This window comes from Salvia miltiorrhiza, chromosome 6 (genome assembly GCF_028751815.1).
Source record: "Salvia miltiorrhiza cultivar Shanhuang (shh) chromosome 6, IMPLAD_Smil_shh, whole genome shotgun sequence".
In the NCBI taxonomy this organism is placed as follows: domain Eukaryota; kingdom Viridiplantae; phylum Streptophyta; class Magnoliopsida; order Lamiales; family Lamiaceae; genus Salvia; species Salvia miltiorrhiza.
The window spans coordinates 40111482-40130422 of record NC_080392.1 but is presented as its reverse complement, the minus strand read 5'-3'; the positions used below and the strand labels follow the sequence as shown (position 1 = coordinate 40130422).

Below are 18941 nucleotides of genomic sequence, written 5' to 3'. Positions count from 1 at the left end.
TATGTGTTTAGAATAATTAAAAATATTTGTATTTAAATTTTTGGAATTTATTTCCATTAAATACAAATTTTCTAATTATTCGATGATTTATTAAGTTGAGATATGTGGAGTATGTGAAGTCATGTAAGTGAACTAGCAGTGCATATGAGTTAATGCTATGTTAGTAAGACTATATGAATTATTTGAGTATTTATGAGATGAGCATGATTAGTAAGTTATTGAGCTTTTTGAATTGCATGAGAAATGCATATACAATGGCTAAGTATGAGAAATTAGCATGCATTAGATTTATTAGTTTAAATGAGATAAATAAATTTTTTTTTTCAAGATTTTTTTTTTAAAATACGATTTTATTAAAAAGGAAAAGGGGAAACCTAAAACCCTTGGAAGCACAAGAAAAGCAAACTAAGGGCCGAGCCTCGTTAAAAAGCATGTTAATTAATTAAAGTTGGAATTTAGTATTTAATTACAAAGTCCGAGATTTAATCGAGAACTATGAGCATGATAAATTGTTAAGATATAATTTATTATTTGAGTTTGATATCGATTATGTGTCTAAATGGAGTGAGTGTGAGAGTTATGATTAACGCACATAAATGTTGGTATCTGACACTCGAACAATTGGTGTCGAGTATAAATGATAGTTTACTGATAAAGAGTTTTGATGATTTTGAATTGTTTGGTTTGCGTTGAAAAGATGTCAAGATGTTAAGTTTTGAGTCGAGAGACGAGTTTACGTAGTGAGATTCACGCGTTGAAATCTCGTGGCTGACATTATATATGAATAGGTCATGCCGAAATTTTTAGTGAAATTAGGATTTGAGCATAGTCAATTCTTGTTGACCCGTGACTCAAATACATGCCTAATGGAAAGTTTAACTTTCTAATTGGTTAATTAGACGAGATGAGAGCGAATAGATCTGCTAAAAAAATGGACTTTTCGATGTGTTAAATATTTCTTTTAGTTGAAGCGCTGCTAATTATAACATAAGGATGTTATAATTAATGAGTAATGACGAGAGATAATAATTGTTATATTGATTAACAATCAAGAGAGATGAACATTAGAGATACTAATGTTTCATAAAAGAGATTAGATTATTAATCGAGGTTTCTTTTATAACTTCTCACCAATTCTTCATAACGATGAAGGTCCTTTTGGGAAGTAACGACTTGAGGGAGAGAGTGACGTTACACATTGATACAGAGACACAACGAGGTGGGCATTACTTTTACTATACGTATATAGAGATCCCCTGCGTGTAGCAGGCCTCTTATACGAATGAATGCATGAGATGATTTAACTGTTAATTTCAGTTTTATATATCTATCAAACGAGTTTAATGTTACCTTTGAACAAGTTATTTCGTTACAAATCTTTGAACTGGAAAATATTTCAATTGTTGTCTTGCCATAAATGTTTAAATTTTAGTATGATATCTATCTGATGTGGCTTTGCCAGTTATGTAATCGAATTCGGGTCTTGAGCAGTTGATAGCTATCCTACCAGGGCTAGTGTACACCAGTGACCGTGAGACATCTAGCGGGTTGGCCGGTCAAGTGACCGTGAGAGGTGGCCACCTCTCCGGCACAAAGTTCCAGATATGATAGATTACAAGAGAACTTAGTCTGCAGACGAACTTTAAGAATCACAAATGAATTTAGTAAGCTTTGGCCTTTTTAGCGAAAAACTCCCTTGTTGTACTGTTTATGATGGCATGACAATTTACAGTTTTGAAGCATGTATTTTTATACCTAGGCATACGTGCCCACTGAGTGCTTTTGTACTCAGCCCTGCATATGTTTTTTAAATGTGCAGGTTGAGCTGATGTGATGATGGTGCTGCAATGAGCGGAGTCTCCAGGGTTGTTAATAAATAGTTAACCTGTCTAGAATATGTCTTCATACATATGTCTAGCTACTTTCCGCTGCAAGATGTTGTTAATGTTATAGTATGTTATGTCATACTTTGAGTCTTAAGAGAATGGTTTCATATGATGTATAACTTGATTAATGATATTAATTAAGTTTTATGTTGTCTTTCATAGACTGTTTTCAATTGAGTATTAATGAATAAAAATGACGAGTTTTATTAAGATGAGTAAGTTTTACGGCTATAAATGACGCCCCTTTTCTTCCCCTTCTTCTTTAACCCCATCCCTAGTCGTGGATCACTCGGCCTAACTATCCCTAGTTAGGGCGGGCTACGACACCTAGTCTAGACCACGACGCCTGAGCACGTCGACGACCATGGACGCGTGCAATGCCCTTTGTGCGTCCGTCATGTGCGTCGTATCCGCGTTCAGGAGCTGCATATCGAGCTCCCTCTCCCTGATATCGTTCCTCCGCTGGTACTGGGCGGTGAATGCCCTCATCTGCTGGTCGGACTTGTCCAACCTCTCCACTATTTCCGGTGGAGGCTCCGAGCTCGTATGCGACGCTGCTGCCTTCCCTTTCCCCTTTGCAGCCTTCGCCGCCTTGTTGCCAATGGGCCGGGAAGAAGAGATCTCCTTGCCCGACGCCGAGGTGGTGAAGCCGCCCTCTTCCGTGGTCTTTGTCCTCTTGGAGGCATGCACGTCTCCAACGAGGTACATCGACTTGAACTTGGGATTGTTCCGAAGAACTTTCCACGCGTTCCAGAAATTGAAGGAGGCCCTTTGTGGGCTTCGAGCCTTGAAGAGGATTTGGGCCTTGTCACGAAGCATATCATCCGAATGACCGGAGAGCCAATTGTTGCGCGTCTCCACCCAAATAGCTTCCCAGAGACGCACATCCACGCTCACCCGGGACCAGTGGCCTTGAAGTTGCTTGATCTTAAGGTAGACGCCGAGTATGGGGTTCACACGTGCGCGGATTCGGCCCCAATACGCCTCCCCCTTCTGATCCGTCCCACGGATCGCGTCGTTGGTCTCCTCCGCCCAAAATTGGACGATGAGATCTGTATGCTCGGGAAGATAAGTATGACGGATCTTTGCTTCCTTGTCGTGCTTGATTTTGGTGGCCATCTCCTTCCTCCGACTGCCCTTCTTTGGATTGGAGGCACTCTGCTCTGCTGTCACAGCCCACTATCCCAATGACGGGTTAACCGGGTGTCACGACCGCACTTGCTAAGGATAGCAAATTCGGGGAAAACGCGACTAGGGGAGGGGAATTAGGAGCGGGATTAGAAAAGGGGCATGTTTAGCTTCTTGATGACTCGACTTGTATAAGGGAAACAATTAAAATTAACTAGAATTTAACGAAGGCCAAAAGGGGACCGTACATAATATTATCCAAAAGGGGTACTCAACGAGTTTGAGTACATTGTTAAATAATACATATTGTTTTGACAAATAACATAATGTCTTAGCAAAATCAGTGTTCGCAGCGGAATAACAACAACTTGAGTATATGTATGAAGACATATACTCCACTCTGAGGTTCTGGTCCTAAATTGACAAAAGCTCCGCTTGCACACTACATCCTCGATCACAGCTCAACCTGCACATTTAAAAATACATGCAGGGCTAAGTACGGGAGTACTTAGTGGACACTTGCCGAAATTTACATACATGCATAATATTTTATTGTCAAGCCTTTCAACAGTAGTAAGATACGAGGGTTTTCGTTTAAAGACTCGTATTTACCAAAAATATTATCAATTCTTTCATCAATAACCCGCACATGCATTTTACATCATTAATCACCATATCAGTAACTCGTGCCGAGAGGGAGGCCTCCCTCTGCGGACACTATGATCGGCCAACCCGCTAGATGACTCACAATCACAAAGGTGTACACTAATTCCGAAGGGATTTGCGGTCCATCCAGAATCCGAATTCGATTAACATCAGATAGGCAATTAATAATAAAACATAAAGCATTTAGGCATTGACAATATCATTTAAATTCATAAACATAAAGTCTTAGCAATTCTAATATATATTTTTTTAGTTTATACGTAAGAAAGCCCACCTGGTAGTAGAGACTCACGACTAAACCTTAAACTCATGTGCTTGACCTTTAATATGAGAAAATAAAACAAGATTTTAACTCAAAGAAATTCTCAAATAAATGAGGATGCGTAATGTAATTATGCATGGCTCATATTCCTTTAATTATTAATCCAACTATTGGATTAAAGCTCGTCTTATGAAATCGGATAGTTAATCTTAATAATCCACTCATCTTGAATTAGTCTAACTCACTTACCAACTAATAATTAGTAAGTTTTAAAATTAAACACTAATTAAATATAATTAGGATTAATAATGAGGGCTTAAATTAATAATTCTTATTGGGCTTAACTAAATAAATCTTAATTGGACTTAAAACAACTAACAAGTAGGAGCCCAATTAATAAAAAGCCAAAGTCCATTTTAAATAATTATAGAAGCACAATCAGGTTTTGAAAGAATTAGGCCCAAGGAAAAAAAAATAAAAGCCCAATCCTCTCTTTTCTTCCCCAAACTCACGATTCCTCATTTTTCTTCAAATCAGACGCCTTTCTCTCTCTTCCTCTCTCAATCCAGCCGTCGCCGCCCCGCGTCCTGGCCGTTCCAGTCGCCGGCGAGGCCGGCGTCGCTCCGGACCCCGACGCCGGTCTGCTCCCTCGTCGCCTCTCCTTCGATTTTCCTCTCACTCGACTGAAAGGAGGAGCCCCAGTTCTCTTCCTTCGTGAACGTTGCCGCTGCAACTGAAAGACCGGTGAGCGGCCGCCGCCTTCCTCCGCGACGCCGCTGCTTCTGTAACCCGACGAGAGTCGATCTCTCATTCGCCGTGGACATTGTACATCCGGCGACTGCTAGTCATCGTTCTTCCTCCCGAATCGGCGACAGTCCTCATCATATTTTTCTCACTCTCTCGTCTTAACAAATCGTGGAGCACCAAGGCGAGCTTCTCGCCTGAAACTGCTGCCAAGCACCGAGCCACTGCTGTAGGGAGGCCGGCGAACAGCCAGGGTCTCGATCCGCCGCCGCCGCAGCGAGATTCGCGAGCGACGCCGCTGTCTTTGCGTCCCTCTGACGCCAGCTCCCGTCCTCCTTCCTTGAGGAAGCCCCGACGAGAGCTCCGCCGTTGCTGTTGTACGGTATCCGTCGAGCAGGGAAAAGTTTAACGCCTCTATCGTTTCCCTGAGCTCCGGCGCCGCGCCGGAAGCTTCGATACTGCGTCGTCCTCAAGCTCTGAGCAGGGCAGTAGCCCCACTCCTCTAGAAGCTAAGTTTTAATCTTGTCCATAAGAGGGCCGTAAATCCTATACTCGAATGTGGTTTGCTATGTCTATCTGTATTACTCTATTCTATGTGAATAATGTGTTGGGAAAAGTGGTGAATAAATATTCACGAGTGTCCAAATAAATGACACTTGCACAGCGGAACCAGGATAATTCTTTTCCCTCTTGCTGGATTACAAAATGGGATCCAAACCAAGAAAAAATATTTGGTGCAAAATATAAGAAAATATGAGACAAGAATTTTTACGTGGAAAACCCAAATTGGGAAAAACCACGAGACCGTAGTCTAGAAATCTTCCACTATGTATATAGTAGGCTTACAAAATTCTCCCTACACAAAATAGGGGAAACACAAATCTCAAGTTTAATAACTTGGAAAACACAAGAGGACTGAGCTACTATTTTAAGAGAGATAAAAAATCCTATGATTTTTCCTCACAATTTTCTTCTCTCAAAATGCACTCACCAAACTCTCTCTTGTTTTGCCTCACATCTCTCGCACTTCTGCACACTTTCCTTCTGCAGAAACTTGTAGAAACTTCTTCAACCACAACACCTCTTTGCAAGCTTCCGTCACAGCAATGTACTCAGCTTCCGTTGTGGATAATGCCACGCATTTTTGAAGTTTCGATTGCCACGAGATAGCTCCCCCTGCAAGTCTCATCAGGTATCCAGATGTGGATTTCCTGGAATCTATGTCACCAGCCATGTCTGCATCCACATATCCTTCAAGTAGAATATGGTTATCACCAAACTTCAGACAAAGTTTAGAAGTACCTCTCAGGTACCGAAATATCCATTTCACTGCTGTCCAATGCTCTTTTCCTGGGTTTGAGAGAAATCGACTAACCACACCAACTGCGTGAGCGACGTCAGGTCTAGTGCATATCATAGCATACATTAAACTCCCCACCGCAGAAGCATATGGAATCTTTTGCAGTTCTTCCTTTTCTGTCTCACTTGTCGGGCATTGTGCTGAACTTAGCTTCATATGACCCGCAAGTGGAGTGGCGACTGGCTTCGACTTGCTCATTCTAAATCTTTCAAGAACTTTCTCAATATATTGTTCTTGAGATAACCAGAGCTCCTTGCTCTTCCTATCCCTGAAGATCTTCATTCCAAGGATCTGCTTAGTCGCGCCTAAGTCTTTCATCGCAAAAGACTTGCTTAGCTCTTTCTTCAGCTTATCAATCTTGCTGGCATCATGGCCTACAATTAACATATCGTCAACGTAGACTGACAATATGATAAATTCACCTCCTGTGAACTTCTTGAAGAAAACACAGTGATCTGAGGTGGTCTTGTTGTAGCCATGGGTTGACATGAAGGACTCAAACTTCATGTACCATAGTCTGGGAGCTTGTTTCAGGCCGTACAAGCTCTTCTTCAACCTGCATACAAGGTTCTCTTTTGCTTTGACTTTGAAACCTTCAGGTTGGTCCATGTAGATTTCTTTGTCTAAATCTCCATGCAGAAATGCAGTCTTCACATCAAGTTGCTCGATCTCCAGGTCCAAACTGGCAGCAATCGCGAGCACCACTCTGATTGAAGACATCTTCACCACTGGTGAGAAAATCTCTTCAAAATCAACACCCTTTTTCTGACTGAAACCCTTCACAACCAGTCTCGCCTTGTACCTTGGTTGTGAGCTGTTCTCCTCAGCCTTTAATCTGTAGACCCACTTGTTTTTCAGCGATCTCTTGCCGGCTGGCAACTTCACTAAGTCATAGGTGTGATTTTCAACTAAGGAGTTCATCTCCTCCTTCATGGCTTCTAACCACTTCTCCTTTTGGTCATGCGCCATGGCTTCTACAAAACTCTGTGGCTCTCCTCCATCAGTGAGCATTACATACTCATGTGGGCTATATCTGGTAGAAGGTTGTCTTTCTCTGGTAGACCTTCTGACTGGAGGGACATCATCTTGTACAGGTGGAGTCTGATCGTCACCTGCTTCATCATCAACCGGATCACCATGCTCCGATTGGGTATCTCCCCCGTAATTCTGGAGTGTCGGTGAAGGAACTGGATCTAAGTTGACAGGAACTTCTGAATTAGATTCAGGCTTTTCCTTCGCATCATCAGGAACTTGATCTTTAAGGAATACAACATCCCTGCTTCTGATGACTTTCCTATTAACTGGGTCCCATAATCTATAACCAAACTCTTCATGAGCGTATCCCAAGAAGATACATGGTTTGGTTTTATCATCAAGCTTGGATCTCTCATCTTTTGGAATGTGAACAAAAGCCCTGCAGCCAAACACTCTCAAGTGTTTGTAAGACACGTCTTTCCCTGACCAAACTCTATCTGGAATGTCACCACCCAGAGGAGTTGATGGAGAAAGGTTGATCAAGTCAACTGCGGTCCTCATAGCTTCACCCCAAAAGGATTTTGGCAGTTTGGAGTGCGACAGCATGCATTTGATTCTCTCACAAATTGTTCTGTTCATCCTTTCTGCCACGCCATTATGTTGAGGGGTCTTTGGGACGCTTTTCTCAAGCTTGATACCATGGTTCCTGCAGTGTTGCTCAAACGGGCCTTGGTACTCACCGCCGTTATCTGCACGAACACACTTCAGTTTCCTTCCTGTTTGTCTCTCGACTTTTGCTTGAAAATTCTTAAAGACCTCCAACGTTTGGTCTTTGGTTTTCAAAGCAAAACACCAGACTTTTCTCGAAAAATCGTCAATGAAAGTGACGAAATATAGTGCGCCACCAAGAGTTCTGTCTTTCATGTAGCACAAATCTGTGTGCACCAAATCAAGAGGTTGAGCTCTTCTTGAGGGAGAGAAGCTCTTGAATGCAACTCTGTGTTGTTTTCCGGCCAAACAATCAACACAGGTTTCCAAGTGCATTCCTTTAACCTCAGGGATGAGGCTTCTTCTAGCCAAGATCTCCAGACCTTTCTGGCTCAGATGCCCAAGCCTCTTATGCCATATCTCAATGGAGGAATTTTTGACGACTGCATTCACCTCTCCATTGGACAACGTTGCATGCATCATGTAGAGAGAATTTTGCTTTCTACCCTTTGCTGCAATTAGAGAGCCTTTGATTAGCTTCCATTTTCCTTCGCCGAAATGGTTGATGTAGCCATCATCGTCGAGCTTGCCAGTGGAAATAATATTGAGTCTGATATCAGGAACATGTCAGACATCTTTTAAGATAAGCTTACATCCAGTGTCAGTAAGCAGGACAATGTCTCCTATACCAGCAACTTCTGTCACACCATGATTGGCCATTCTGACTTTGCCAAAGCTGCCACCGGTGTAGGATGCAAACATATCACGATGTGGTGTAATGTGATATGATGCACCCGAATCAACGATCCAGTCTGTTTGTTGGCATGACGAACTCACAAGAGCATCATCGCAAACTACGACAACATCGCCATCAGTTGCAACTGCTGTTGTGTCATTCTCAGCTTTTTCATTATTTCCACGCGCTTGATCTCTTTTCTTCTTTCTGCAGTCTCTCTCATAGTGGTTTGGACCACCGCAATAATGGCATTTGAAGTCTTTTCTGGGTTTAGACTTCCCCCTGGATTTATCTCTCGAGTATTGAGAGCCTTTACTTTTACTTCTCCCTCGATCTCCGTTTTCAGCAATCATCGCCTTTGTCTCAGAAGAACGTTCTTGATCTTTTCTTCTGGATTCTTCATTAAGAAGACAATCTTTGACCATCTGCAAGGTCAGTGCTCCACCTGGAGCCGAGTTGCTGATTGACACTACAAGAGTGTCCCAACTGTCCGGCAACGAACTGAGTAGCAATAAAGCTACGACTTCATCATCAAGAGAAATCTTCATGTTGGTGGATTGGTTGATAAGACCCTGGTATGCATTGAGGTGCTCCGTCATGTTGGCACCCTCCGCATATCGCAAGCGAACGATTTTTCTGATGATGGAAGCTTTGTTTAAAGCATTTTTCCTTTCAAACATAGCTTCCATTTTCTTCCAAAGAACGTCAGCTTTTTCCTCATTAGCAAAATGATGAAAAATACTGTGTTCAATGAAGCGCCGGACGTAACCAACTATTTTCCTGTGCATGATGAGCCATTCATCATCACTCATATCCTTTGGTTTGGCATCATCTCCATGTAAGGGCAAATAGAGATCCTTACAATAGAGAAGATCCAACATGCTTGGCTTCCAAATTGAGTAATTTGATCCGTTCAATTTGAACATACCACCAAGCGACGACGATTCCTCCATTTTTAATCCGCCTCAGAACCAAGGTGGCTCTGATACCACTTGTTGGGAAAAGTGGTGAATAAATATTCACGAGTGTCCAAATAAATGACACTTGCACAGCGGAACCAGGATAATTCTTTTCCCTCTTGCTGGATTACAAAATGGGATCCAAACCAAGAAAAAATATTTGGTGCAAAATATAAGAAAATATGAGACAAGAATTTTTACGTGGAAAACCCAAATTGGGAAAAACCACGAGACCGTAGTCTAGAAATCTTCCACTATGTATATAGTAGGCTTACAAAATTCTCCCTACACAAAATAGGGGAAACACAAATCTCAAGTTTAATAACTTGGAAAACACAAGAGGACTGAGCTACTATTTTAAGAGATAAAAAATCCTATGATTTTTCCTCACAATTTTCTTCTCTCAAAATGCACTCACCAAACTCTCTCTTGTTTTGCCTCACACCTCTCGCACTTCTGCACACTTTCCTTCTGCAGAATGAGCTCAATTTATAGGAGATCTGAGCTGCAAATTGTTGAACTTTATGGCCGCAATTGTTGACTTCCAATTGCTGAAAAAATCTGTCAAACTTTTGCTGCTTCAAACTTTCAAATTATTCATCCGCAACTTTTGTCAAAAGTTGTGGGCTTTCACATGAGGTGGAAAAACTTAACATAATGAAGGTGGTCATGCTCATTATCTACTGCATTTCTAATATATAAAGCATGCTCTACTGGGATGTGATATATGTATATGAAGAGAGTGAACTGAGATAGCATGAAATACCTTGAATGATGCTTGGTTGGAGGTTGCAGTGAATTAACAAAACCGCAGGTGTTCTGAAATAATGAAATTGGTCTTTGCATTAATGCAGATGGAATCATGGAAGAAGGTAGAGCATTGAAGTCAAGCTTACCTTGAGAATGCTTGGCAGAGAAGGAGTGCAGATTCCTGCTGTTGCTGCTAAGTGTTGAATGGAGAAAGTGGTGGTTTGAGGAGTGAAGCGTGGAGTTAAACTAGAAGGCTTGGTTGGTGTGCACTTGAGTGTGCTAAAGGAAGGAGTATGGTTGTAGAGTGACTGAGATGACAGCCTAGTGTGTAGCTGCAGTGTAGAGTGGCTGAGATGACAGCCTAGTGTGTAGCTGCAGAGGAGGCTGCGGGGAACTGTAGCAGTAGCTGTTGGGCACTGTAGCAGCAGCTGTCTCAGCCCAAACGTCCCCTCCCTTCTTTTGTTTTTTTTTTTTTCTTCTTTTCCTTAGTCTTTGGGTTGTTGGCAGATGTGTAAGCATAGGGAGTACCTCTCCCTTTTTCATTTTCTTTTGAAAAGTTGTGATGTGATCTCAAAAATCCTTCAGTGTTGGTTGTTCTGTACTTGTATTATCGTTCACTTGCAGCTAAAAAAAATACTGGTCGACTAAATACTCTGCTTTTCGATATTTAATTGTATTGTAAAATCGGTAGATTGCTAAATTAAATCCATAAATTTAATTCGGTCGTCATTCGGATACCTAAATTAAATCCGTAGATTTAATTAGCTACAAAGTCGAAAAAAATTCACGACTTAAGGAACTGTATGAATAAATATAAATAACCTCCATCTTGATTAATAAATAACACAACTTCGCTAAGTTGGTTATAACCTTGAATAATAATCATTCATTGATTCAAAGATTAACGTCGCGGTCTTAAACACGCGAAGATAAATAAATGCATACTGCTAGTGTAGCGACTCTGTTTCCAAATTACGTAATTCAGAATCATAGTTGGAATTCATAAAGCGTTTCATTTACTAAAAGATAGATTAATAAACACGCAATACTGGACTTAAATAAATATAAAAGAGCGGGTTGTTACACCGGGGTTATGACTTGGGGTGAACAATAAGAAACAGAAATTAAAGGGGATTTGTTAAGCAACCAACATTAATAACAACAAACTAGTGATATACATATATATAACCGCTTGGGTAATTTACAAACGATTATGCCATAACGACTAAACCCAAGTGAAAGTTAAACAAAATGAATGAGTAATAAATTCCACAATACGATAACAATTTCAGAGTGTTTGCAGCGGAAAAACGTGTGAGTTATGCATATGGAGATGCATACTCAATGTTTCATTACATATCCATCAAAAGGGAATCCGCTCAACACCAATCCATTCCATCGCCTGCTCAACCTGCACATTTAGAAATACATGCAGGGCTGAGTATAAAAATACTCAGTGGCATAGCCGAAAATACAACATGCATACATATATAAATTGAACTACCAATCAGTAACACACATGGGTTTTCTTGAAGGGCGTGTGCTTACTAAAACATTTCTTTCATTTTCATAAAGTTGGATGGCCATCCTATTTTCAGTCTATATGATCCATATCTGTCCTTTCTGTCACGCGCCGGGAAGGAGGCCTCCTTACCACGGACGCCAAGACCGGTCGCAAGCGACTCGCGGTCTCCATGATTGTACACGTTAACCCTAGCTAGCGACCTTTGTCTAGCATAGGATCCCAATTGGATTTCCTTTAAAGTTGGCGAACCAACACAGATAGGATACATATAAAAACATAAACATTTTTGGCAGTCAATCATTTCATAAACGTTTCGTTTTCATAAACATTTTCATTTTCATAATGGGCATTGAACATATAAGCATTTCATAAAAGCTGAATAAAAAGTTAAAACATAACATGCACATATATTCGTATATGAGGCCTACGTCACGCATGGGATCTCTATATACGTAATAATAAAAGTAATGCCCACCTGACAAACTTAGCTTACTCTCGTAGTACTTGGGCGATCTTACCTCTGTCCTCTGCTCGTATCTTCGGATGTCACAACGTCGGAGTGGTTCATGAAATAAGATAAACCTCACTTAGAAACTCATTTACTAAAACCAAACTCGTCTCAAACTATAACTTCTCACTCAACGTCTATTTACCCAATAAAACTCAATCCCTAGGTATACTCAACTTCTAAGGATTCATAAGTCCTACTCTCGACTTAACACTCAACTCGGATCAAACTCATAGCAATCAAGCACATAAACAAGCATAAACACATAAGCATATTAAATTCACACATAGACAAGTCAAAAACAAACTTCACTCTGCACTGACTCGATTTCAAAACCTCACCAGACTCGGTACAGAACTCCATTGGAGTCGTACCCTATACCAAAAGAAACCTCTTTGAGTCTAGTTTCATTTAAAAAAAAGTAGGATAAACAAAACCAAGTATTTTAGGAGATATGACTGTTTTACTATAGTCTACCATATTCGGTAGTTTTTGGCAATCAAAAGCTTTGATTTTTGAAAAATAGTAAACGTTGTCAAAAAGGTCTGAAATTTGGTGGTTACATATCTAAGACACTCATGTATTAGCAATAAAAATTTGGGTTCCAAAACGTTAGGGAAAGATGCTGGAAAAGGTGACTCAGTGCATCGCGAAAAATGACTCCGAACTCAATCACACAAGCAAACATGCTCAACTCAACATTCCTTCAAAGAAAACTCATCAAAGCTTATTTTAAACACTTATAGTACTAAAAAACATTCAAGTACAACATAATACTCATCATAACTCAAATTGATTCTCCTCTTACATCTTAAGCTCAAATTTCAAGGAAAACGTTTCAACGAACGCATCATTTTAATTCTCTTCTCATTTCATGCTCAAAATTACTCAATCATTCATAAATGACCTCATACATCATATAACTCATTATACACACATAGATCCTCTTTAATCATACAAACTAAACTAAGTCCAAATTTTACTTAGCCAACAAAAGACTTAATCAAACATAAATAAACACTAATTTCATGCTCAATTACATATATCTTAAACCAAAATCACTTAAATAGCACATAGGCAAAAGGTCCTAATTTTTATTAAACTAAACTCCTTGAAATTTTATAAACACACATGAAACTTTAATCTAATCATAGGTCTATCAATTTTAACCATTTAAACTCACATATAATCCATCAATTTACAAATTAGGGCATAGATACACATATCCCAAATTTTATCATCATAAACATCACATAGACTCATTTTCATCATCAATTCATCACTTAACACATCAACTCACAAATTCCCAAATTTTGGGTAAACTAAACTCATCCAACTTTCACATCTCAAGGCATAGCCTTTCACAACACATATTAATCCTCACCAAACATCACATAGATCTCATTTTTCACCTCAAATCAAGGAAAGAAAAAGAAATTTTTTTGAAGGGTTGAGACCCATAATTTTCGAAAATTGGGGAAAAAAAGAAGGGGTGATTTTCTTGCTTCAATCTTCCATAAATACTCACATATATCGTCATACAAGTTATATCTATGGATTTAAAGATCACTTACCCAAACTTACACCAAAACTCACACTTTCTCTTTCTACCTTCGAAACCAATCTTCAATTATCTTCTTGGATTCAAGTAGATAGGAGGTGTTTAGGTAAGATTTTGATGGTGATTTATGTGTTTGGCATACTTTTGTGAAGCTTTGAAGGTCTCGTTAATAGTTGACAATGGAGGAAATGTGAGAGATGAGGGAGAGAGAGTGAGTGCCGAAAGTGGGGGAGAAGGAGAGAGAGAATTGCTTTGTAAGATATAGATTGATTTGGTAATCTTATGAAAGATTTGTAAATCTTTGAGAATATATGGCATTAAATGCCTTAGTCTCTCTCTCTAATCTCTACACTCTCTCAAGCAATCCACTTGGCAAGTGGGTAATTAAGCACATGTTCAAAGGTATAAAATAATAATGTGAGAAAGGTGATTTAATAATAACCACAATAATTATGGAAATATTACTCATTAATAAAATACCATAGCATAATTATTCATGTGACCAAATAAAATAATTATAGCACTAATATTAGTGCACTCACTCAATTATAATATTCCTTATCGTAGGAAAAATAATTTAAAAATATTATGCTTGGAAAAATTTTCATAAACCGGCATCATTCGATTTCTTGGTAAAAATAAACCGCACTTGCTTTGGAAACTTAATTAAAATTCCAAGTGCTAAAGTCCTCAAATAAAAATCATAATAATTTGCTCATAAAGACATACGTAACAAAAATTACATAATCAATTAGTCACGTAAGTTCACATAACATCACATCAAAGCAATCGGCAAACACAGACAAACTAGACGTCTCTCTGACCAACTCTTTTCATCAAGGGTTCTCACTCTTTCTTCCTTGACTCTATTTCCAACTCATTATTCCTATTTTCTTATTAGGACAGTCAATCTCTGATAACTCAATATCCGATAATTCTATTCCTGGTAGTCGGAAATAAAATAAAATCTCAACTTAATTCAATCAGCATCTCTAACTCAACTCATTTCTCAAATCTCATCACTCTAACTCCATCATTGGTTTGTCCACTTGTAACTCTATTTAAAAGACAATCTGTCTTATCTAGTCTTAAAAAAAATAATCTCACATCTCGACATCTCAGTACTCTCATTAGTGTTAAGACAATATCTCACAACATAAGGAAAAGTACGAGGTGTTACAAAATCACATCAGATAAATCAAACCAGTTTTATTATTAATGGATGCCGAACCCTAATTATTAATAATTAAGCCTTTAATCAGTGATTAAAAGCCAGGATATGACATCTGCACTGACCGGTTCCTCCTCGGGCGGGGTCTCCTCCAAGTTGATTTCTCCCATATCGGGATGATAATCGGAGGAGAGATCGAGGCACCAATTTGGATCGTAGAAAGGGTTGTGTAGATCCATGACGGAAGAAAATTCTTGAAGAGAAATGGAGGAGAAGAAAATTGGAGAAAAAGAGGTGTGAAGAAAAATGGAGAAGTTGGGGTTTTTTAAAGAGGAGAAGAAGAAAAAAAAAATTTGGAAACGGTCGGTCAAAGCCCGCAAATCGAGGCATTGCAGTCAAAATTCGAATTTATCTATTTTTCCTTTTTTTTTTAATTAGGGCGCGTGCATTGCACGCGCCTTCCCTCTCCCCCCTTCGAGCATACTCGAAGACTCGAGTATTGCTCGAGTACCTCCCCCCGCAACGCACCTACTCGAAGGCAACGCCTTACTCGAGTAGCCACTCGAGTAACGCGTTGCCGGTGCTCTTAGTGTGCAAAATTAATTAAGCCATTGTATGTATATCCGAACATCCAACACTTTCTTCACATTGACTCCACAAGCTATCATAGCGGACTTGCCCCCTTCAATCACAACGAATAGAGTAATTTCTATTGTTGGTTAGCTGTCGCAGCCCGCCCTAACTAGGGATAGTTAGGCCGAGTGATCCACGACTAGGGATGGGGTTAAAGAAGAAGGGGAAGAAAAGGGGCGTCATTTATAGCCGTAAAACTTACTCATCTTAATAAAACTCGTCATTTTTACTCATTAATACTCAATTGAAAACAGTCTATGAAAGACATCATAAAACTTAATTAATATCATTAATCAAGTTATACATCATATGAAACCATTCTCTTAAGACTCAAAGTATGACATAACATACTATAAAATCAACAACATCTTGCAGCGGAAAGTAGCTAGACATATGTATGAAGACATATTCTAGACAGGTTAACTATTTATTAACAACCCTGGAGACTCCGCTCATTGCAGCACCATCACCACATCAGCTCAACCTGCACATTTAGAAAACATATGCAGAGCTGAGTACAAAAGCACTCAGTGAACACATGCCAAACATCTCATTCTTATAAAGCTATAAATATTGTCATTGCCATTTCATATGCATAATACAAGGAATTTGTAGAAAGGCCTTGTATTAGCTAAACTCATTTTCATTTCCTCAAAGTTGTCTGCGCAGACTTTTCTCATCAGGTAAGTATCATATCTGTTATAACATCAAGTACTGAGAAAAAGGCCTCCCTCTGCAGCACTGTGATCGGCCAACCCGCTCGATGACTCACGACCACCTCAGTGTACACAAATCCTTACTAGTATCTACACTAGCATATGACCGAATTCTTCATCTCAAGCAGATAGATAACATGCCAAAACATCAAAAATTTGGCAATGCAATAACTTCAATATAATATCCTTCATATAATAATTCCCTTCATTTCATTTCATTTCATAAAGAACCATTCATCATTTGATCATTTTCATAAAATCGAAACTTAACAATTATATCATGTCATTCATTTCATTTCGTATAAGAGGACTGCATGCAGGGGATCTCTATATACGTGTTTAAGAAAGCCCACCTCGTTGTGTCTCTGTATCAATGAGTAACGTCACTCTCTCCCTCAAGTCGTTACTTCCCAAAAGGACCTTCATCGTTATGAAGAATTGGTGAGAAGTTATAAAAGAAACCTCGATTAATAATCTAATCTCTTTTATGAAACATTAGTATCTCTAACGTTCATCTCTCTTGGTTGTTAATCAATATAACAATTATTATCTCTCGTCATTACTCATTAATTATAACATCCTTATGTTATAATTAGCAGCGCTTCAACTAAAAGAAATATTTAACACATCGAAAAGTCCACTTTTTTAGCAGATCTATTCGCTCTCATCTCGTCTAATTAACCAATTAGAAAGTTAAACTTTCCATTAGGCATGTATTTGAGTCACGGGTCAACAAGAATTGACTATGCTCAAATCCTAATTTCACTAAAAATTTCGGCATGACCTATTCATATATAATGTCAGCCACGAGATTTCAACGCGTGAATCTCACTACGTGAACTCGTCTCTCGACTCAAAACTTAACATCTTGACATATTTTCAACGCAAACCAAACAATTTAAAATCATCAAAACTCTTTATCAGTAAACTATCATTTATACTCGACACCAATTGTTCGAGTGTCGGATACCAATATTTATGTGCGTTAATCATAACTCTCACACTCACTCCATTTAGACACATAATCGATATCAAACTCAAATAATAAATTATATCTTAACAATTTAACATGCTCATAATTCTCGATTAAATCTCGGACTTTGTAATTAAATACTAAATTCCAACTTTAATTAATTAACATGCTTCTCTAATTTATTTATCTCATTTAAACTAATAAATCTAATCCATGCTAATTTCTCATACTTAGCCATTTTATATGCATTTCTCATGCAATTCAAAAAGTTCAATAACTTACTAATCATGCTCATCTCATAAATACTCAAATAATTCATATAGTCTTACTAACATAGCATTAACTCATATGCACTGCTAGTTCACTTACATGACTTCACATACTCCACATATCTCAACTTAATAAATCATCGAATAATTATAAAATTTGTATTTAATGGAAATAAATTCCAAAAATTTAAATACAAATATTTTTAATTATTCTAAACACATTGGCATGCTCAAAATAACTCAATTAAAATCGAGCATCGCTCGTCTCTGGCCTTATGACTCACGGCCTTCATCAAATTTGAACCTTGGTGTTCAAATTAATCTAAGTAAATTATACGTGCAATATTTAATAAATATAAACACATATATAAACTCAAATCATTCAAATAAAAATCAAATATTCACATCCGGGCATCAAACCATTCGGTCCTCATGCTTCTCGTTTCTAACATTTCTCAAGAATTCCCAAATTAATCTAGCATGCTCATGTGATATCGTAGAACATATATACGCAATAATATTCATTATGCAACGTCCTAAACTTCACGGATTTAAATAATCATGGTTTAAAAACTCATACAATTTTCGTGCTTGGAAAAATACGAATTTAATATATAACGATCCTAGCATACCCCTAAACACAAATATCAAGTCAAAACGATCAAACAAAAATCGAAAGACAAGCTAACAGACGAAATTACGGGCGGCCCTCGTGAGTTTCATAGCTACGGTTCATTCCGTTCTTACTCTCTTCATTAAACATGCTCAACATCTACCCAAGAACAACATACTAAAATTTCACGACGATCCGACGTCGTTTCAAAATAAAGTCGTGAATCGACGTTTTTCGACGTCGATGAAAATCGAAAATAAAACCATCAAAACGTAGGTAGAGATCTTACCTACTTAGATACATGATCGAAAAGATGATCGGCGCTCGTCTCGGTGCTCAAATTGGAGCTCAAAAGCTTGAACTTCAACCTAAAATGGTGTTATGCGTGTGAGTGTGTGTTCTAGGTGTTAGTGTGTGAGAGATAAATGTGTAGTAGCCCGCTCTTTTATTTATTTATTTATTTTTATTAAGATCAGTGATTGCAATAATTGTTATATTGCATCTTCAGTTATGGTAAATCCAGTGTTTAGTTATCAACTAATTCAGCTCAGAAATCTGAATTTGATGCCATTGCGTAATATGATCGCAATTGAATTATTGAAGCATTCAATAATTTATTATCCAGTTTAATAACTGACTTAGCGAAGTCAAGTTATTAATTTATATGCGATAGAAATATTATTTCTATTATTTACTTGGAAGTCGTGATATAATTCCGAATTTAAGAACGAGTTAAATTAGATATTTAATTCGTAGAGAGTTATAACGAAGTGTCGTTATTTAGTAGAACCCAATATT

At 38.5% G+C, this 18941-nt stretch overlaps 1 long non-coding RNA gene across 1 annotated transcript; it reads left to right on the top strand.

The window, feature by feature from the left end:
• The first annotated feature begins 1150 nt into the window (after window positions 1-1150).
• On the top strand, window positions 1151-2045 carry LOC130989508 (uncharacterized). The gene is made up of 2 exons (XR_009090658.1): window positions 1151-1219; window positions 1820-2045. It is a non-coding gene; the product is annotated as an uncharacterized LOC130989508 (long non-coding RNA).
• Window positions 2046-18941: the final 16896 nt, after the last annotated feature.